Source organism: Lontra canadensis, unplaced genomic scaffold (genome assembly GCF_010015895.1).
Source record: "Lontra canadensis isolate GAN:19392208 unplaced genomic scaffold, GSC_riverotter_1.0 scaffold85, whole genome shotgun sequence".
Classification (NCBI taxonomy): Eukaryota; Metazoa; Chordata; class Mammalia; order Carnivora; family Mustelidae; genus Lontra; species Lontra canadensis.
This window is the reverse complement of record NW_022631079.1, coordinates 2,752,720-2,773,528: the sequence shown is the minus strand read 5'-3', so window position 1 is coordinate 2,773,528 and position 20,809 is coordinate 2,752,720. Positions and strand designations below refer to the sequence as shown.

At 46.4% G+C, this 20,809-nt stretch overlaps 1 protein-coding gene across 5 annotated transcripts in view; it reads left to right on the top strand.

Annotated features, from left to right (window-relative positions):
• Window positions 1-20,809, top strand: part of SGMS1 (sphingomyelin synthase 1) — a 179,565-nt gene that overhangs the window by 79,374 nt on the left and 79,382 nt on the right. The window contains exon 1 of one of the 5 annotated variants that reach the window (XM_032883015.1): window positions 4,995-5,085. The exons of the other annotated variants lie outside the window; for them this stretch is intronic. The gene's annotated coding sequence lies outside the window, so the exon portion shown is untranslated. Of the gene's footprint in view, window positions 1-4,994; window positions 5,086-20,809 lie in introns of those variants that run through there. 5 annotated transcript variants of the gene reach the window in all.

Here is a 20,809-nt window from a genome sequence, read left to right as displayed (position 1 = left end):
GAATGAGGTTTGAGTACAGTATTAGAAGTATCATTAATATTATACTTGAGATCAATCCTAAGTTAAGTAGGCTTTTAAAGCCTGGCCAGAGAAGCCCATGTGTACGTTTGTCTCCAGTGAAATGCATTTCAGGTGCCACCTGAGACTTCATTTATTTCAGACCTCAGAAGTGAACCTCTAGAATGTAATTTATTAGCAGGCTGAGGGCTGTTTAGATAACCTTTTGCTCGGACATAAAATGGGATTTCTTGATAGGTGGTAGTGCTTTGGGGGACAAATGAGCCCTCCTTTCTACTTTGGGGAAGTAAACTTTCCTGGAGACCTTAACTGCCCTTCCTGTCAACCCACCTAGGTAGTTCTAGTATAGACAGACCTATGGCCAAACGGGAGACCTTGATCTCTGGGTGGATGCATGGCCCCACGTGGGAACAGTGTGAGTTTTCCCTGAGGATCTTTACAATTATGGCTGTGGAATAGGCCCTCTTGGTGGGAGAGCTGGGAGTTAAGCGGAAGAAGACAGATTTCAGGAAGGGAGAATGGAACCAGTCTGTAGAAGCAGATCTGCCATCAGATTCTGGTGGGGGTCATGTTGAGTTGGTCCTAAAACCCAGCTACCCCTGTGGCTGTCCTGTTGCTGGGTCACACGGAGTCAGCATGTTCCCCTTTGCTCTTATTGATATATTTTTACATTTTTAAATATTTATTTATTTCCAAATTTAAATTCAATTACTTAACATATAATGTATTATTGGTTTCAGAGACAGAGGTCAGTGACTCATCAGTCTTACCTAACACCCAGTGCTCATTCCATCATGTGCCCACTTTGCCTTTACTGGGGATGCCTCAAGTGCCATTTCTGTTAACCCGCAAGCGAGAGTGGTGACTAATTCATTTGTTTAGACTTGGCATATGTAAGAAGTTGTGCCTTTGTCATGGCAATTATAATAAATATAATTACATAGTGGGACAGCTGGTTTATGACATAGCTTTTCGAGAACAATGGCACTGTTTATTCCTATCTCATAAAAGCAGAAATGTATTAGCACTAATCAGAGGATACTAGTGAGTATGTACGTGTGTGTTTGTGTGTGTGTGTGTATGAGAGAGAGAGATATAATGACTCTTAGAACAGACCGAGGGTTACCAGAGGGGAGGTGGGTGAGGGGATGGGGGAAATGGGTGATAGGGATGGAGTGTACTTGTGATGCACCCTGGGTATTAAAATAAAAACTTAGAAAAATGAGTCGATAGGAGTTTGCTCTAATGCAAACATCTTACAGTGTGTGCTTTTAAGCTGTATAAAACAAATACATAATACGGTTCTAGTAGTCACAGATTGCCTTGAAGAACTGCCTTGTGCTACCCTTAGTAGCAAGGAGCACTAGTGGGCAAAGAGTAGATGTTCGTGGCTCTCCCGTGTACGTGGAGAGAGCCGTTTCTCTTTCAGGAGGAGTTGGTGCTTTGGCAGGACTGCCGCATGTGTGAGTATGTGTGCCTTACTAGAAGGGGAAGAGAAAATGACTTAATGCCTTTGTTTTCTTCAGTGGGTTAGTGTTGGAGGAACTGAGATTTTATGTGATGACACTCCTTTGTAAACTCTGCTTCCCTCTAGGAAGTATCCAACTTGCTCTGTCACCAGTAGCATTCCGTATTGTTGGAACATGTCAGCGAGAGCAAAGAAACACATCTGCCGCTTGAGTTCTGTGTGCCAGCCGGTCTGAACAGCTATAATATGTGCTTCTCCTTGAGGTATCCGCAGCCAGAAGGAACGTTGTCCTTTCTCCTTTGTAGCTGTTGTTGACCTGGAGCATCATTTATATCAGACTGTGTGTTCAGCTGTGTCCTGGGTGGAGGGGATACAAAGCCTTTGAGACACAGTCTCTTCCTCAGATGGACTTTTATCATTTGGCCAGAGAGAAGGGTCAGGGGAGGGATTGCAGATGGAAGGAAGACACTAAGGTTGTGTAAGTCTGCGTTGAGATGGAGGTATGAAGAAGGAGGTCTGTAGACATTTGGAGGAAAGAAGAGTTCTTCAAGGCCTGAGATATGGGGAGGGTTCCAGGAAGAGGTCATTAGTATGGAGAGTGAGAGAAGGTCTGCAGCCAGGAGGTGTGGTGTGGGCCTCCATGTGGAGGTGGATACTGGGCCCTGTGCTTTAGGGGAACAAGTAGACCAGTTGCCGTATTTGATGGAGGGTTTTTAGGGTGGTCGGTGGGGGTTGGAAAGGTGGAGGCCCCCGTTTGCTGCCTGAACATCATGGCATTGGCCCATGGGGTAATTGTTACTTTTTCTGAACTATACAACCGTAGCCCCATAGTTTGGTGCTGTAGGCAGAAAAGACATCCTAGAAATAGTACAGTGTAGCAACATTGGCAACTTTGTCCCTACTTTGGAAGCATAAGGTTTGTTGTAAACATCTTTCAACTGGTTTGAGTTAATGATCTCAGGTAGACATATGTATGAAGCCCTTCTTCCGGACAGAGCACCCATTCTATGAATTTTAAGCTTGACTGGATCCTAGGCAGTAGAAACAAAGTAAATCATCTCTCCCTTTTCTGGATGGCTACCTTAACCTTCCTCTTTCATGTATCTCAATGTATCTGCTTATGTCTACCCACGCAGACAATGGCATTTTTCCCTTGCAGGTCTAAGTTTCCTGAGTTGTGTGCACACACAACTATATATATACACACACATATATATATATATACGTATATACGTATATATATATATACATATATACGTATATATATATATATATACATATATATATATATATATTATACATATAAAGCCTTCCTGTATAAAAGAGCTGCTGTCCTTGGTGTAATAGCCAACATATGATCAGTTTGACCAGTATGATCGGTGATAATAGTTCTGTAAATAGAAAATCACGGTGCTTAAAAATACATATTGATTTGCATGAATGTTTGAGGAAAGTTGCCTACAAAGCAGATGTTTTCCTTTTGATATCTGCTATAAAACCAAAGCTGTTTCATTGATAGTGAGAGGAAGGTTTATGACATGGTGGCACATGGGGTAGTCGTATTTATTCTGTGATGGTGATGATGCATTGGGAGCACAGAAGACCTGGCAGCTGGAACAGCAGTCAGGGGACACTCAGCCTTGGTGACCTGGTGTGGGGGAATAGGAAGAATGATATAGATATGGGAGACACAGTGGGAGGCTGTCATCATACCTGTTGATAGTGAATTCGAGAGAGAGAAGTTGGGAGAGAGAGCTCAGATGAGTGTAGAATTTAACTTAAAGCATCTAGGACAATGAGATTACCTTTCTGTGAGTCAAGGGAAATTTTCAGCTCCATCATCTAGACTATGGGCCAATATTATGCCTGTTGCTAAGGATAAATGTGAGGTCATAGGCTTACCTTGCACCTGCCCTTTTGGACCATAAATTAGTCTTTTGGGTGGAAGAACTCTTGGAACCCTTCAGAGAAATGAAGCAGTGACTTAGCGCCACACTCCTGGTCATATATGGGCACAGCTGGGATTAGGGCGGGAGCTCTGGACTCCTGGCACAGTGCTCTTTCCACTCTTCCATAATGGTTTACAGAAAATCCCATTTTAGAAAGAGCCTTTTGATCTCACTTTCGATGAGATCTTTGGTTAGTGAGTATTTTGAAGAGTTTTTGGCCTATAGAATGAATGATTGGTTCTTAAAAAATACAAGGAAGTTAAACTCAGGAGATTACCTCCAAAGCCAAGAAGGTTTAATTTTTAACTTAGAAAAAAACAATTATTCCTCTGCTAAAAGTCTCTACCCCCACTAGCCATCAACTCATTTCTTATCTGGTGCATGGGACTTAGCCATTCTTGAGTCTTCTGTGATTTGCCAATTCCTAGTTACATAAACTTTCCTGTATTTTTATTCCATAATAATGGTTAGGGCACAGTAACCCAGATGGAATATTTGCAAAATCACTCTTACTTTTTTAAAAGTTGGTTTACTATGGCATAAATGAAATCATTTCAGTTTTAAGCCTTTTTTTGTGTGTGTGGTAAAATTCCTGTTGTGTGATAGGAACACCAAACCCAAGAATCCTAAACCAGAAGTTTCTTTAATTTATTCTTCTTCTTTTTTTTTAACCACTTAAATAAAGGACTCAGACCACGGAACACTAAAATACTACTTCAGCTTTAAATTATTTGGATATTTTAACATCAAAAATAATTTTAAAAAATGATAAGCTAGTTTGTCCTAGTTTTTGAAGGTCGATTTAGAACTTCCAGGGACAAGACAGCGTTGTTTGTGTGCCCGCTGTACGTGGAGCACTGTGCTCAGTGCTTTGCGTGTAATATTACATATAAGCTGTCCCCCAGACTATGTCAGGTGGGCATTTTATCACCCCCCCACCCCCATTGCAGGTAGTTTGCCCAAGGTTATTCGGTGTCAGAGGTCGGATCTGAATCTGTTGCCAGGCCAGGCCCCCTGCTCTTTACATCCAGAATCGCCGCCTAACTCAGGAACTTTTTCTGAAAGCAAAAGAAATTAACCTCCATCCACAGATCTATTGTGTCATGATGAGATTAATTCTTGTTTTGAAAGAGTTTTTACTGAGCCATCCACGTTTTCTTGGAAGTTGCTAAAGGCTAAAATTTGAGGGGGGAGCAAAACAAACAACTTCTTTTTTAAGGGTTGATATAAATCAAGACAGGAAAGTTCCGCCTTAGCCGCCAGTGAACACGCTTATTGGTCAGGCTCCACGGGCTGACTCATTTCTTTTTCGCTGTGTTAGAGGGCCACACCCTGCGTTCCAAAAAACCCTCTGCTGCCCGGCCACACCCGCGGCCTCCCCGCGGGAGCCTCCGGGGTCGCAGCCGGCGCGGGTGTTGGTGTCGGTGTGTCGGTGTCCGTGCGGTGTAGGTGTCGGTGCGGCTGCACGCCGGCCGGCCAGGCCGCGGGAGACGCGCGGGCGTGGGGCCCGGAACCCGGCGCCCCCCGCCACCCCGACCCTCCTCCACCCCGACCCTCCTCCGCCTCCCGCACCCCCCAGGCTGGAGCCGCGCACACTCGCTCGGCGCCCCGGGAACTTTGCCGACACTGCCGCCGGGGAGGAGGAGAGACGTAAGTGTGCGCCCTCTGGGCGGGGTGGCCGGCCCGAGCGCACTCCAGGGAACGCGGGCTGCAGCGCGGGACCGGTGGACAGCGGGCAGAGCCGGCCTCGCGGAGCTCCCCGGCGGACGCGGGGGCTGCCCTTCCCCGCGCCACAGCCCCGCACGCTCCCCGTGCCTTTGCTGAACCCGTGGCTCGGGGTATGGGGGCGGGGGCTGCAGCTGCGAAGACTCCGAATGTGCCGGGGTGCTTTGGACAACTAAGGAGCAGGGGGTGGTTTCGCCGTGGGGTTACCAGAAAGGCCCAGTGGAGGTGTCGGAGGGAGTCGAATTGCATCTACAGCGAAGTGGCTAAGTTTGGGGGAAGCTCTCTCTTGAACTCGATTCCCTGTGCGAGAGAGGTCCTTGAGCTAACTCCTTGGGCTGGCGGGGAGCGGGTTTGAGTGAGATCTCTGCTGCGGCCCGGAGGAAGCACGTGCGCCTCGTGTTTTTGGAATGAGCATGTTTACTCCACAGCCATGCTTTCTGTGTATTGTGGCCAGTAATTGCTCTTGCGGAATTTGTGGAAATAAATACCCTGAGAAGAATGCATGGGACTTGCTCCCCCCGCACCCCATTAGTGTTTGTTCTGTGTCCTGGTGGAGTTACACCAAAGAGAAGAATCAGAGGCCTGAGCTCCAGTTCAATTTCATTCTTAATCCTGTGGCCTTACCTCTTTTAAAACTGATGTAGAAATAAAGTCGTGGATCTTCTTTAAAAAGCTTTCTATGTAAGAAACTAGTCAGCAAGCGCATGGAGATTTGTATGGTGTCTTTTTCTTTCTTTCTTTGTTTCTTTCTTTTGCAAGAGGATGGGGAGGTGTAGGGACCCGAGAAGCAGAACCTTTGATTTATTCTGTTTGATTAAGGACCTACCCAGTGCAACAGACATATATCACCATCAGAAACACTGGCTGTACTGGAAAGGCAGGCTGAAGACCTGAAGACATCCGTAGCACGAAGGATGACAGGAAAATTGTAAATTGCAATATGAAGTTACCAACATGAATTACGAAGTTATGAATGATACCATTTTTCTTCATTTATGAAGATAGAAACTAATGCAGACTGTAACAGAAAGAGTGAGATTTTTTCTGATTTTTTCTGTCTATGAATGAAACTTCTCTAGAAAGAAATCTTTGCTAGGGGCGCCTGGGTGGCTCAGTCGTTAAGCGTCTGCCTTTGGCTCTGGTTTTGATCCCCGGATCTTGGGAATGAGCCCTGCATCAGGCTCCCTGCTCCTCCGGAAGCCTGCTTCTCCCTCTCCCACCCCTCCGTTTGTGTTCACTCTCTTGCTGTCTCTTTCTCTGATAAATAAGATCTTGAAAGAAAGAAAGAAGGAAAGAAAGGAAGAAAAATCCCTTCTAAATGTACTAAGTAAAGTAATTGGATAGAATTTTCAGTGAGTTACACTTTGACCTCCTAGTAGCGCTGTTTCTAAGTTCATAGGCTTGATCAGCTCAGCTGCTTTGAGTTTAACTCAAGTGCCCCTGTGTGAGATGGGGATCCCAGTTCTTTTGAGAAACATTCTGTGATGTTGAAGACAGCTGGGGTAGCTGGAAATGCCCCTGTCAGGTGGTGAGAAGGGAAAGATACTTTGTTAAATCTCTGAGCTGTCTAAAATCTAAAGGGATGATTAAATTTAGATTCTGATTTGAGTGTCACCTAGCATTGTGACAGAGCCGACCATTTAAGGACCTGCTTATTATCAAGTAGAGAGATGCTTTGCACCCACTACCTCATTTAATTTGTACAATCACGCTGAGAGATATATTATTATCTTTGTTTTATAGTTGAGACAGCAGCTTTAACAGTGTTAACTTTTCTGAGTGAAATAATCCCAGAGGGCTTTCTTTGTTCAAAGCAGAGTTTTTGGTGTGATTTTAAAAGTTCCTCGTTGCCCCAGTGCCAGAATATCAAAGTTCAAGGAATGGTGCATTTACTCTGGGAGCTCATGGTTTTCAAATATTAACTAAGCAAGCCCTTTCTTGATGAGCCTGTTAACACGTGTGCCGTCCCCACCGTTCTGGGCTTGGGGTGACTTTCTCCTCCTTTTTTTCCCCTGAAGCCTTGTCAGTTCTAGACTGGTATAGTCTTCCTATCCCGCATGCACTGAGTGCAGCTCAGGCATTAAGCAGCTGGGGACGTGGCCGTCTAGGGTCATTGTCTGTGAGCGCACACGGGCAGTATTTTCTATGCAACGTCAAGTGCTTTTTGTTTCTTGGCACTTAGTGTTGAGCCTGTTAGTTAAGAATGGTGAGGTCACAAGTGGCATACTTTGTGAATGCTGGAACTTTTCTTGTTCATTGAAGGTGAGAAAGTCTCAGTGCGTCTCACCAGGGGCTGCCAGTACACCGGGGGTCCCTCTGCTGGGCTGGCTTCTGCGAGGTCAGAATGAAAGAGAACAGTGTCCCATGTCTTAGAACGCTGTGCGCTACAGCATCTGGGCCAGAACCCAGAGCCCGGTGTCATCCCACCCCCGCCTCCATCACCGTCACCACCTCTTAGACACAGAACACCCACCCAGGCCTCCTCCTTAGACCTCTCGGAGTACTAGCTGTGTTAAGTGCCTTGAGTTCTCGAAGATGTCGACAGCGCATGCCAGTGCAATGATAAAACCACTTGGGGGTAATCTTGTGAAAATCATGGAGAGGAGGAAGTATGCCAGGCAGCTTGATTTTCGAAACAGGGCACGTGGTAAATTCTGGAAACTTGATTTTCAGGGTTCATGTTGGTATCTAGCAGAATTTTAAGTGACATTTTTGAGAAGGTGGATAGGGATGGATTTCGAGAGTGGGGTGACTGCCTGGGTCCAGTGTCGCTCCTCTCCATCTGGCCTTACTTCTTTTTTGCTGGTTACTAGACAGGTATATCAACATCCCCGCGGGTGCCCACAGGCCTGTTTCAGCCAGACATTTAAGCAAGTGCTGCGTGATCGTTACTCGAGGCAGACATGTGTGGGTTGGGCAGCAGTAGAGATGACCGGGTTTGTGTTTTGCCCTCCCTAGCAAGGCCGGTCAGTAGTGTGGTGTCAGCCCTGAGCTAGCCGCCAGCCCCCAACCCCTGACACGTCTGGAGGAAAAGGTCTCATGCTGGTAGAGGTGGAGAGGGAGGCTACGGCCCCATGGTTTTCTGAGGCATTGGAGATAGTGGTTAGGGGACAGGGACTCTGGGGACGCCTGGGTGGCTTTGTCATTAAGTGTGTCTGACTTGGGCTGAGGTCATGGTCTCAGTGCTCAGTGGTGAGTCTGCTTGTCCCTCCCGCCCCCTCCCCCCACTCTCTCTCTCTCAAATAAATAAATAAAATCTGACCTTGGGCGGGTTATTTGAGAGATCTGCGCCTTAGTCTTTTCATTCATAAAACGCGGATAAATACCACGTCCTTCGTATAGTTGTTGAAGATGGTGAAGGATTACATTAGATTGATAATCCATGGGGGGTGCTTCAAGCCCTGAGCCCGGCAGTAGACCGTGTGTGTTGGATGGGGGTCTTCTGTTGTCGCTCGTGCTTTTACTGCTTTGGGCGCTGCTGGGTACAGTTCTCGGTTTGTGTGTTGGTTGTGGGTGCAAAATGGGGCTGTTGGGTTTGGGTGAGAGTCTAGAAACTTTGAACAGAGGTCGACGGCCCTGGGGATATCCAGCCTGGTGTGGAAGCTACGGGATGGTACTGGCCTCCAGTCCACTGAGGTAGAGCTGGTCACATTCTCTGTCTGGTGCATTTTATCTGATGGAACGAGTGCTTTCTCTTCAGGAGCTCTCGCTGGCTCTCCCAGAAGCCTCCATCAGATTAGAATTTAGAGGGGCTCTTTCTTGGTATTGGTCAAGATTGAACCAGCAATGTGATCTTAGACACTTGGCTAAACTCGGTGGTTCTCACAAGGTGGCGGGGGGGTGGTTGTTAGTGAACCAGGGGCACTGACGCTGTTCATAGGACGGGCCCCTCTTCACGGAATCATGCCTTCCAACGTCAGTAGTGTTGAGGCTGAGGAACCTCATCTGTGTGTTTCCGTGAAATGGGTCTTTTGGAGCCTGCAGAAGGGCACGGCACGCATATTTTACCAGCAGCAGTCCAGTACGATGGCATTTGCTCCGTTCCCCTAGAGGAAGAGAGTGCAGTGCTGGGAGAGAGTCACTTAAGCCCATGCGGGCATCTCAGCTGTACCCATTTAACCTGCTCTGTGATTCGGGGCAAGTTTCTCTGTCTGCGATCACCTTGTACCTGTTTCATAAGAGTTGCAGGAATCCACAGGGCACATCTGCAAAGCTTGCAGTGCCGTTCTTGGGCCCAGGAGTGAGCCATGGTTTTTCAGATTCACTTTTCTTTTTTTGGTAGCGGAGTTAGCCGGATGCTTGTAAAAATGGAAGACTTGGAAAGAAGATGAATCAAGAAAGTGGGTTTCTAATAGTTGAAAGATACAAACCAAAAAGGGTTTTGGGGTCAGAAGTCGGGGAGGTTCTGTCCCTGAAGTGTTAACTTTGGCCCTGCAGGGAAGGAGCTAGAGTCCTGTGCCTCTTGTGGGGCTCGAACTAGCCAGGAGAACTAGTTCTGTTTGTGGATTGCTCCACTGCAAAAACTTGGAACATCGCTCTTAAGCAGTGCACTGAACTCTATTTCCTCATCCTACTTTTGCTGGTTCCTTAATCGGTTGTCTAGTGCCTTAAGGTACAAGCCACACACCCAGCCACATATACCCAGATGTGTTAGCCTTACTGACTTCCTGTCCCCACTCTGCCTCCCCACCAAAGATGGGGCAGAGCTTTCACGTGGTCACTCTTCCTGTCACCCCCATGGGTGGCCCAGCCATGGAGCTGGGAGTCTAGAGGCCATCCCTGAGTCCCACTGTTCTCCTGCTGTCGTGGTGGCCTGGGACACTTCCATAAGATCAGCTGAAACTTCAAGCATTTGACTGCAGGCTGATTGATTGATTGATTGATTGATTGATTTTTGGAGCTGAGCCTTGGGTGGAAAGATCACCACTCCGCCCCCTGTGGGCACGACCTACCTGCTGTCTCCCTCTAAGGGAGAACGTTTTGCAGCTCTCTTTGTCATCCAGGAGGTACCTCTGAGAGATGCATCCTGGAAAGTGGCCTGGCTTAGAAAGAGGCTCTTTGACAGTCTGGAGGATTGAAGATGTTTGTGAATTTTTAAAGAAATTTCACTTTCTCCTTCCGGGTCCCAGGACCTCTGCATTTGGAGGGAATTGTTGAAGTCCTGCACGCACACGGGACGCGAGCCCTCCTGTGGAGCAGGTATCCGTGTGTGCCCCCAGCAGCTTGCCTCTCTCTGGGTATCTGGAAAGCTGTCCTCTTGGAGCAGTGGGGAGACCACACACCGCCCCCACCCCGCAGCAGACAGCGGCAGGTGGACTAGGAATGACTGGGGCACCACAACCTGCCCCTGAGACATTTGTAACACAGACCAGCCCTTCACGTAGTGCGCGGAGACCTTCCTGAAGCCCGCCTTCCGGCTTTCTTGAACCCTCGCGATTGTGCAGAAATCTAAGGCAATGTTTCAGACTCTCCTGGTCTCGAGCTGCCCCAGAGTTGCTGGGTGTAAAGGCGATTGACAGCCACTCGGGCGTTCTAACAGAGAAGCCTGAATGGGGACACGCAGCTGCAGAGCTCCGAGGGGGTCAGAAGGCAAGAGTTTGACATTTGAGCCAAACCAGACCTCGGGTTCCTTGTAGACGAAAGAGAAGAGAGACAGATTACAATTTTAGGTGGTCCCGGTGAGCACAGTTCTTGAAGCCCGATTAGATGATTTCCGCACTTTGGGCTCAGCCCCATGGCTTTGCTTTCCCAGATGTGGATGAGGCTGGAAATTCCACGAGCTGCTGCCACCCGGGTGTGGAAGGTGCCCGAAGGCCGAGTGTGTGTTTGCAAGGCCTCTGGCGCTCACCCGGTGGAGTGCGCACTGTTTGCTGCCCAAATCCCAAATTCTAGACTTGTGCTGAGTCAGCAGATGTGAAGCTAGATTTCTTTGTGTTTTGAAACTAGAGTCCTGCCCAAACGCCTTGTAGACAGACACAGAAGGAACAAAGAGATTTAAAAGGTCACCTTAGAATGGAACAGTGGACCTCATTACCCATGTCTGTGAGCTTGTGTTTTTAGTTTAAAGAGTTTAAACTTGGTGTTTCCTGAATTCTTTGATGTGCTCATCTAAATATTCTCTGTGGGTGTAGTTTGCTGCTTTTAAGAAGGGTCCCTCCCCCTTCCTGGAAATTCCTAAGGCCTTGGGTTCGCTGGAGTCACCGGTTTCCACTGTGAGCATGGTTGGTCTGTGGGCACTGTGCAAGGGCTGGGGAGAGCCCGGGCCCTTTCTGACTTGGAAAAGACCCGGTTCTAAAAGGACACAGACACCTGCGGGTTCATGGAGCACAGTGGAGGGAGACCGAGGAAGTGCTGCCACTCTGGGCTCCTCGGGCAGAGGGAGCACTTGGTGTGAGGTGTTCCTCAGAGGGGAAGGGTCTTTGGAGAGGAGTTTGCAGATGTGAACCCTGTAGCTGCGACGGCGTTGGCAGCTCCAGCCCGGCCTGTCTTCTGGGAGGGAGGGTGCCCTGCTTCCAGGGAAACCAGAGCCAGTCTTTGGGGGACCCTGTCCCTGGGCTGGGGCCATCTGTGAGCTTTTGAGATCAGGCCTTTGGGTTCCAGACCTGACTCTGCCGTGCCCTAGACACCGAACACTGCGGAGCCCACCCCGACCTCACTGTGCGGCGCATCGCGCCACATGGGGACACCGCGTCGTTCTGTCCCATGCCCTGTCCCATGCCCGCTGTATGCTTTTTGGGCTTGTGGATTGCGATCAGCAGATTCCAGCCTCCGGTCTGTGTGGTTCGTACTCCCACGGCAAGGTGTTAAATGGGTATTTTTATTTTAATGTCCCCATGAGCCTGGTTGGCAGGTACCACTCATTTATCTTATTTATGAATTGCAAGGTTAAGGGGCTGGACTGGTGAGGCCCCACCCCCATGCCCTGCCCCAGGTGACAGTGGGCTGGAAGCACCAGCTTGCTTCCCATTGGGGGCGCTTGTCTTCACCCCGAGTGTCCTTTCCTCCCGGACTGATGACCATTGTAATGCTGGTACTTCCCTTTGCTTCTTAGAAAATGTGAAGAGAAAGGAGCTTAACTGAGTGCTTACTCGTGCTGGGAATGCCGTGTCCTCTGGTGCGAGTGACTCATGTGAGCATGAGTAAAGCAAACCAGAGTCCATTGTTATAGTTACAAAGTAAACTAAACGAACTCAGTCCTGCCCGGCTGCTTAGCATATCCTGTGATTGTCATTTAAGTCGCTCAGATTACCACACTGCTGGAGAAGTCCCCAGTCAAAGCGGCTTTTAGTCAGAATTTCACTGACTCCCCCCCCCCCCCCCGTGGTTTTGCCATTGCTAAGATGCTTACAAATTTTAAATAGATAAAATTAAGTGAAGTTTTGAATAAAAGAAGTCTACTTTTATTTGGCTGCCAAGATAATAGCACAGCCCCCCTCCCCCTTTTGGGCATTTTGGTTCCGGAAGCTGTGGTGCTTTTTAAAAAATGTATTCCTAGAAGACTGTCCTTTCAATATTCTTGTATTCACATTTATGTACTGAAACTTTTTCCGCAATTACCATTGCTGACAGTAACTGGTGTTTGTACTGTTGAGCATTTGTTGGAGAGATTATCAACCCAGCCACCTTCTTAAAGCCTCTCAGCCTTTCCTTCCAGGAGCAAAATTCTCAGCAGAGGCCAGAGCCCGCTGTCCTTTACTTTGATCATGTCCCTGTCAAAGTCAGAGATGTGGAAATTCAACATGTCCAGCCCAGAAACCAGTTGTCACTAGTCCAGACCGAGGGACTGCCTTTCACAGTGTCCCCAGTGCCAGGATGGCCGGAAGTATGTCCCAGGAAGACTGTGGGGGACTCCTCCCGGGAAGGGAGCAGGGAGTGGGTCAGAGCACTGCCCCAGGGAAGTGGCAGGCATTCTGCCCACTGGGTTGAAGGAATAGGGAAAAGCAGCCAGAAATCTCCTGTTCTCTCTGCACGGAGATCTCCTCCCCTCCCTGGCCTGGGTTCGACTCCAGGCCTCTCCTCAGTGGCCTCCATGTCCTCCAGACTTCCTTTCCCTGCTGCCACCATATTCCAGGGAGCTTTAGTCTCTGAAAATGTGTTAACCAAATTATCTGAGCAAGTTGTGGGTCTGTGTGTGTGGGTGAGGTCAGGGGGGCTGGGAGTTGCTGTATTTTTAAATTGTGAATTGAATCAGCTCAGGGGCTAATGCTTCTCCTTTGCTTCTCTCTCCGCCTACCACCCCAAGTACGCAAACACCAGTAACGCGAGTGCTTCCCTGCAGTGGGGATGGCCACAGGTGCTTGGCTGCCCAGTACCCTAGCTGCTAGCCATGTGCAGTCACTTATATTAAACGAAAGTGAAATAAAATGAAAAAAAATCTGTTTCTTGCATTAATTGCATTCAAGTGCAAGCGTTGCGGCTCCCGTGTTGGGCAGAGCAGACCCAGAACGTTTCCATCATCTGATGCCTGGGAAGATGAGGCAGCCTTAAAGAAGATAGGTGGGAAGGCATTGGATCGGCTTTCAAGGAATTCTGTGTAAACCAAAACATTTCTGGGGCTGAAGCTTGGCTCCTTTAGGCCAAACGAAGGTGCCTTACTAAAACTCTGAGGTTCCTTCCAATTTAAAGTTGGGATTCCAGCAGAGAGCAGCCAGAGGGAGTCATGGGGGTGGGGGGCAGGTGCAGCGAAACCGGTTGGTGAGGGCCTGAAGTCTGAGGTCCGCAAATAGAGTTGTGTGAGGTTGCTTCCCCCGAGCAGGTGAGCAGCCCCCGGAGGAAGCGGGGAGTCAAAGAGCAGCGGGTCCTTGTGGCTTGGGCTGGAGGAACTGATGGGGGGGGGTGTGGTTGGCACTTAGGGGGGCCCCAGACTGAACCCACAGAGGAGATCCAGAGAGGTCTGCGGAGAGGGAGGCGAGACATGCTTCTGGCCGCTTCTCCATTCTCTGTGGCTCCCATTGGTCGGCTCCACCCGGCCCTTCCCTGGGGTGAAGTCAGCGCTCAGCTCCGGCCAGGGGCCAGCGGGTTCCAGACCGACAGGGCCCAGTGTCTGCGAGCCGAGCACCTCTTCATGTGGGGTACACTCCTCCTTCCGCCCTCCTTTGGGGCCCGCACAGTCAGGCGCGTCTTCACAGAACACCGAGCACGTGGCATTGATGGTGTTTCTCTGGACGTGGACTTTGAACTCCTTGGGAGCAGGAGCTGTGTCTTGTGTGTCGTGGGAGTCCAGGCCCCTGGCACGTAGTGGGGGCATTTGTAGCTCTTTAACTCGTTGCTTGAAAACTCGCCAAAGTGCGTTGTTTGGAAGGTTTTTTAACAGAAAACTTTCCTTGGTGTTTTTTTTTTTTTTTTTTTAAAGTTCTACTTAAATTGCACTTACTTAACCTACCGCTGGTGTGATATTAATGTCAGGTGTGCACCGTAGTGATCCATCCAACACTTCCATCCAGCCCTCCCCCCTGCTCATCACAACAGGTGTGCGCCTTCATCCCCATCACCTGATTAATTGTCACCCCACCCTCTCCCCTTCTCTCTGGTGACCAGCCCTGTGTTGTCTCTATTCAAAGTCCGTTTCTTAATTTGCCTCTCTCTCTCTCTCTCTCTTTTTTTTAACCTTTGCTCATTTGGTGTTTCTTAAAGTCCACATATGAATGAAATCATAAGGTATTTGTCTTTCTCTGACTGACATATTTTGCTTAGCGTAATACCCTCTAGATTCATCTGTGTCCTTGCAAATGGCGAGATCTCATCTTGCAAATGATCTTGCAAATGGCAAGATCTCATCTCTTTTTTATGGCTGAGTAGTACTCCATTGAATATATATGCTACATCTTCTTTATCCATTCATCAGTCTGTGCACACTTGGCTGTTGCTGTAATCTGGCTGTTGATAATGCTGCTGTACACATCAGTGTGCGTGTGCCCCTTTGAACTAGGTTGCTTGGGTTTTTTTCCCTTTGGGTAATACCTAGTAGTGCAGTTGCTGGGTCATAGGGTAGCTCTAATTTTAACTTTCTGAGGAACTTTCACGCTGTTTTCCAGAGTAGCTGCACCTGTTTGGATTCCCACCAACAGTGTAAGAGGGTTCCCCTTTCTCCACATCCTCGACAACACCTGTTGTTTCTTATGTTGTTGATTTTAGCCATTTGATTGGTGTGAGATGGTATCTCATTGTAGTTTTGATTTCCCTGATGAGTGATGTTGAGCATCTTTTCATGTGTCTTTTGGCCATTTGTGTGTCTTCTTTGAAGAAATGTCTATCCTTGTCTTCTTATCTTTTAATTGGATTATTCATTTTTGGGGTGTTGAGTTTTACAAGTTCTTTCTGTATTTCGGATACTAGCCCTTTACTGGGTGTCATTGGCAAATACCTTTTCCCGTTCAGTAGGTAGCCTTTCAGTTGTGCTGGTTGTTTTCTTCACTGTGCAGGTGAAGTCCCAGTGGTTTATTCTTGGTTTTGTATCCCTTGCCTCAGGAGACATATATAGAGAAAAGTTGCTATGGCCAATGTCAGAGAAATTACTGCCTGCGCTTTCTTCAGGGACTTTCGTGGTTTCCTGTCTCACATTTAGGTCTTTAATCGGTTTTGAGTTGATGGTGAAACTCTTTTTGTGCATGGTGAAAGAGAGTGGTCCGGTTTCATTCTTTTGCCTGTAGCTGTCCAGTTTTCCCAACACCATTTGTTGAAGAGACTGTCCTTTTCCCATGGGATATTCTTTCCTGCTTTGTCACAGATTAGTTGACCATATCATTGTGGGTTCATTTCTGGGTTTTCTCTTCTGTTCCATTGATCTCTGTTTTTGTGCCTGTACCATACTTTCTTGATGACTGCATCTTTGTCATATAACGTGAGGTTCAGAAGTGTGATGCCTCCAGCCAGCTTTTCTTTCCCAGGATCGCTATGACTATTCAGGGTCTTTTGTGGTTCCTTACAAATTTTAGGGTTGTGTGTTCAAGTTGTGTGAAAACTGCTGTTGGTATTTTGTTAGGGATTGCATTAACTGTGTAGATTGCTTTGGGTAGTAGAGACATTTTAACAGTATTTGTTCTTCTAATGCATGAGTGTGGATTTTTTCATTTCTTTGTGTCATCTTCATGTCCTTCCATTAGTGTTTTATAGTTTCGGAGTCCAGGCCTTTCATCTCGTTGATTATGTTTATTTCTAGGTATGTTATTATTTTTGGTGTAATTATAAATGGGTTCGTTTTCTTAATTTCTCTTTCTGCTGCATCATTATTAGTGTATAGGAATGCAACAGATTTCCGAACACTGATTTTGTATCCTGTGACTTTTCTGCATTCATTTATAAGTTCTAGTAGGTTTTTTTCTAGTGGAGTGTTCTGGGTTTTCTTTCTTTTTAAAGATTTTATTTATTTATTTGACAGAGACACAGCAAGAGAGGGAACACAAGCAGGAGGGGGGGTAGAGAGGGAGAAGCAGGCTCTCCTGCTGAGCAGGGAGCCCAGTGCGGGCTTGATCTCCCAGGACCCTGGGATCATGACCAGAGCCAAAGGCAGACGCTTAACGACTGAGCCACCCAGGCGCCCATCTGGGTTTTCTGTATACAGTGTCATGTCATCTGCAAGAAGTAAAAATTTTACTTTTTCTTTGCTGATTTGGATGCCTTTTATTTCTTTTTGTGGTCTGCTTGCTGTGTGTAGTACTTGGAGTGCTGTGTTGAATAAAAGTGGTGGCTGTAGACGTCCCTGTCTTGTTGACTGTGAAGAAAAAGCTCTCCAATTTTCCCCATTTCGGATAATGTTAGCTGTGTTTTTTTCACATATGGCCTTTATTATCCTGAGGTATGTTTCCTCTAAGCCTACCTTGTTGAGGGTTTTCATCATGAATGGATGTTGTATTTTGTCAGATGCTTTTTCTGTGTCTTGAAAAGATCCTATAGTTCTTACCCTTTCTCTTTTTAATGTGATGATTAATCACTTTGATTGACTCATGAATACTGATCCACACTTGCAGCCCAGGAATAAATCCCATGTGATTGTGGCGAAATTTTTAATGTATCATTGGTTTTTGTTGCTAGTATATTGTTGAGGATTTTTGCGTCAGTGTTCATAAAAAATATTGGCCTGTAGTTCTCTTTTTTGGTGGTATCCTTATCTGGTTTTGGTATCAGAGTAATGCTGGCCTCATAGAATAGAAGTTTTCTTTCCTTTTCTACTTTTGGAATAGTTTGAGAAGAATAAGTATTAACTCTTCTTTAAATTTGCATGTGAAACCGTCTGGTCCTGGACTTTGGCTTGTTGGGAGTTTTTTGATTAGTGATGCAATTTCATTGCTAGTCTGTTCTAATTTGCTGTTTCTTTCTGTTTCAGTTTTGGGAGTTGATTTGTTTCCAGGAATTTATCCATTTCTTCCAGGTTGTCCTATCTGTTGGCATAGAGGTTTTCATAATAATCCCTTTTTTGTAATAATCTCTTATAAATGTTTATATTTTTGTGGTGTGGGTTATTTTTCATTTGCAGTTGTGCTTATCTGGGTCCTCTCTCTCTCTCTTCTTTTTGATGAGTCTCACTGAAGGCTTATCAGTTTTATTAATATTTTTCAAAGAACCAGTTCCTGGTTTCATCGATCTGTTCGATTGCTTTTTTAGTTTCCGTATCATTTATTTCTGTTCTAATCATTATTATTTCCTAACTTCTGCTGGCTTTAGGCTTTGTTGTTCTTTTTCTAGCTCTTTTCAGTATAAGGTTAGGTTGTTTGAGATTTTTCTTGCTTCTTGTGGTAGTCCTGTGTTGCTGTATACTTCTCTCCTAGAACTGCTTTTGCTGCATCCCAAAGGTTTCAGACCGTGTATTTTAATTCGTTTCCATGATTTTTTAAAAAAATTCTTCTTTAATTTTCTGGGTGACCGATTCATTGTTTAGTAGCATGTTACTTATCCTCCATGTATTTGTGGTCCTTCCAGATTTTTTGTTATGGTTGACTTCACATTTCATAGCCCTGTGGTCTGAAAAGGTGCATCGTATGACTTTGATACTCTTGAATTTGTTAAGGCCTGTTTTGTGGCCTAATAATTGGTCTCTTCTGGAGGATGTTCCATGTGCACTTGAAAAGAATATGTATTGTGCTGTTTTAGGATGGAATGTTCTGAGTTTATCTGGTGAGTCCATCTGGTCCTGGGTGTCATTCAACACCGTTGTTTCCTTGTTGATTGTCTGTTCAGGTGCTCTGTCCATTGCTGTAAGTGGGGGCTAAGTTCCCCTACTCTTATACTATTGATTATTCCCTTAATGTTTGTCATTAATTGTTTTATATATTTGAGCGCTCCTGAATTGGGTGCTTAAATATTTACAGCAGTTACATCTTCTTGTTGGGTCGGCCCCTTTATTTTTAGATAATGCCCTTCTTTGTCTCTTGTTACTCTTTGCATTAAAGTCTAGTCTGTCTGAAAAAGTGTTGCCATTCTGCCTTTGTTGTGACATCGATTTGCGTGATAAATGTTTCTCCTCTTCACTTCTAATCTGCAGATATCTTTGGTTTTAAAACAAGTGTCTTGTAGATAGCATACAGTTGAGTCTTGGTGGTTATTATTATTTTTTTTTAATCCATTCCGACACCCTATGTCTTTTGATTAGAGTGTTTACTCCATTTGCGTTCAGAGTGATTAGTGATAGATATGTATTCATTGCCATTTTATTACTTGTTTTGTGGTTGTTTCTGGAGATTTTCTCTGATTCTTATCTTTCTCTGTTTCGTGGCTTGCTGCTTTTGGCTAGTGATCTATCTTGATTTCTTTCTCTTGATTCTTTGCCTATTTATTAGTTTTGTATTCGTGATTACCATTAACTCTGCATACGACAGCTTCTGCGGTAGCAGTCTCTATGAAGCCGATGGTCATTTAAGTGTGACCCCATTCTTAACTCCTCTCCTCCCCATGTTTTAGGAATCTGTTCTCCTATTTTAAAACCTTTTGTGAGTGCTTGTGAGTGCCATGACTGATTTTTTTTTTTTTTTTAATAGCAACATGAGCTTTTACTGCTTTTGTGTTTCCTGCCTTCATGTTCTCATTTACGTTCTTTCTTTTCTTGCAGGCCTGCTTTGCGGTCACAAACTCCTTTAATTTTTGTGTGTCTGGGAAACTCCATCTCTGGTTCTATTCTGAATGACAGCCTTGCTGGGTATTGTATTCTTGGCTGCACATTTTCCCACTCAGCACTTTGAGTATATCGTGCCACTCTGTTCTGGCCTGCCAGGTGTCTGTGGGGAGGTCTGCTGCTCACCTTATGGGTTTTCCCTTGTAAGCTAAGGACTTCTTTTATCTTGCTGTTTTTAAAGTCTTTTTCTGTTTTGCAAATTTAATTATGGTACGTCTTGGTGTTGGCCTGCTTTTGTTGGGATCTCTCTGCCTCCTGGAACTGGGTGTCTATTGCCTTCCCCAGGTTAGGGAAGTTTTCAGCTGTGATTTTCTCAAATAAATGTTCTGCCCCCTTTCTCTCTCTTCTTCTTCTGGGATTCCTGTAATACAATGTTAGTATGTTTGGTGGGGTTACTGAGTTCCCAGGTCTTTTTTCATGTTCTGTAATTCTTCTTTCTTTCGTTCAGTTTCACTACTTGCCATTATTTTGTCTTCTAGGACACTGAATTGTTCCTCTGCTTTTTCCAGCCTCCTGTTCATTGCATCAGGCCAAGTTCCTGTCTCCTTTATTGTATTTATTCTTCATCTCTGATTGATTCTTTTTTAACTCTTTTATCTCTGTGGTAATGGTCTTACCGATGTCTTTCCACAAGACCAGTGAGCATCCTGATGATCATTGCTTTAAATTCCCCATGAGGCATGTTACTTACATCTGCTTCACTTAGATGTCTCGCAGCAGTTTCATCTTGTCCTTTCATTTGAGGTAAATTCCTCTGTCTTGGCATTTCATCTAAGTCTCTGCCTTCGGTGTGTTAGAAAAGCCTGTTGTGTCTTCTGCTTCTGAAAGTGATGGCCTTGTAGAGAAGGGGTCATGTAATTCCAGGGCCTGGCGCTTTTGGCAGTGTCTCAGGTTTATGAAATTTGTGCTCTGCTGCTGTGTTTTGGCTGCTCTATCATTCAGGCCAGGCCTCTGCAGAGACTCTCCTTACCTTTGTGGGCAGTGTTGGGTCCCAGGTCTGAATGTGGCAAGTTTTAGCTGGGTCTACTCTGGTTTGCTTGTGAAATGAGCCCTGATACCCCCTCCACCAGAACTGAGGCCTGCAGGACTCTGGTCAGGAGACATGGTGTGGGTAGTGGTTTGTGCTGGTCTTCTGTGGGAAGGACCCACTGTGCTGGGCCTGAGTAAGCATGACTGAGGGGGGCAGGGACAGTCCCACCAGAGCACAGGGGAGTGGAACTTGGTATGAGCAGGTTAGGCAGCCTGTGTTGCTTCCCTCACGTGGCCCTGTGTTTATGCTGAGGGGTTGAGTAGGGAAATGGCCTTAGCCAGCTGCTTTGTTCCTAGAAACGTGTCTCCCTCCCTGAAGGCTGTGTCTCAAGGATCCACACAGAGAATAACCACCTCCCTCCAGTGTGCCCCGGGCACTCTTCAGATGCTGTTTCTGTGCTGTCTGCCCCCAGGTTGTTTGCCTGCTTTCTCTTGGGAGCAGTGCAGTACCCTCCAGGCGCTATTCCAGCCAAGCCTGCTGACCTTTAAAACGCCAGGCTCTAAGCCCTGCTTGTT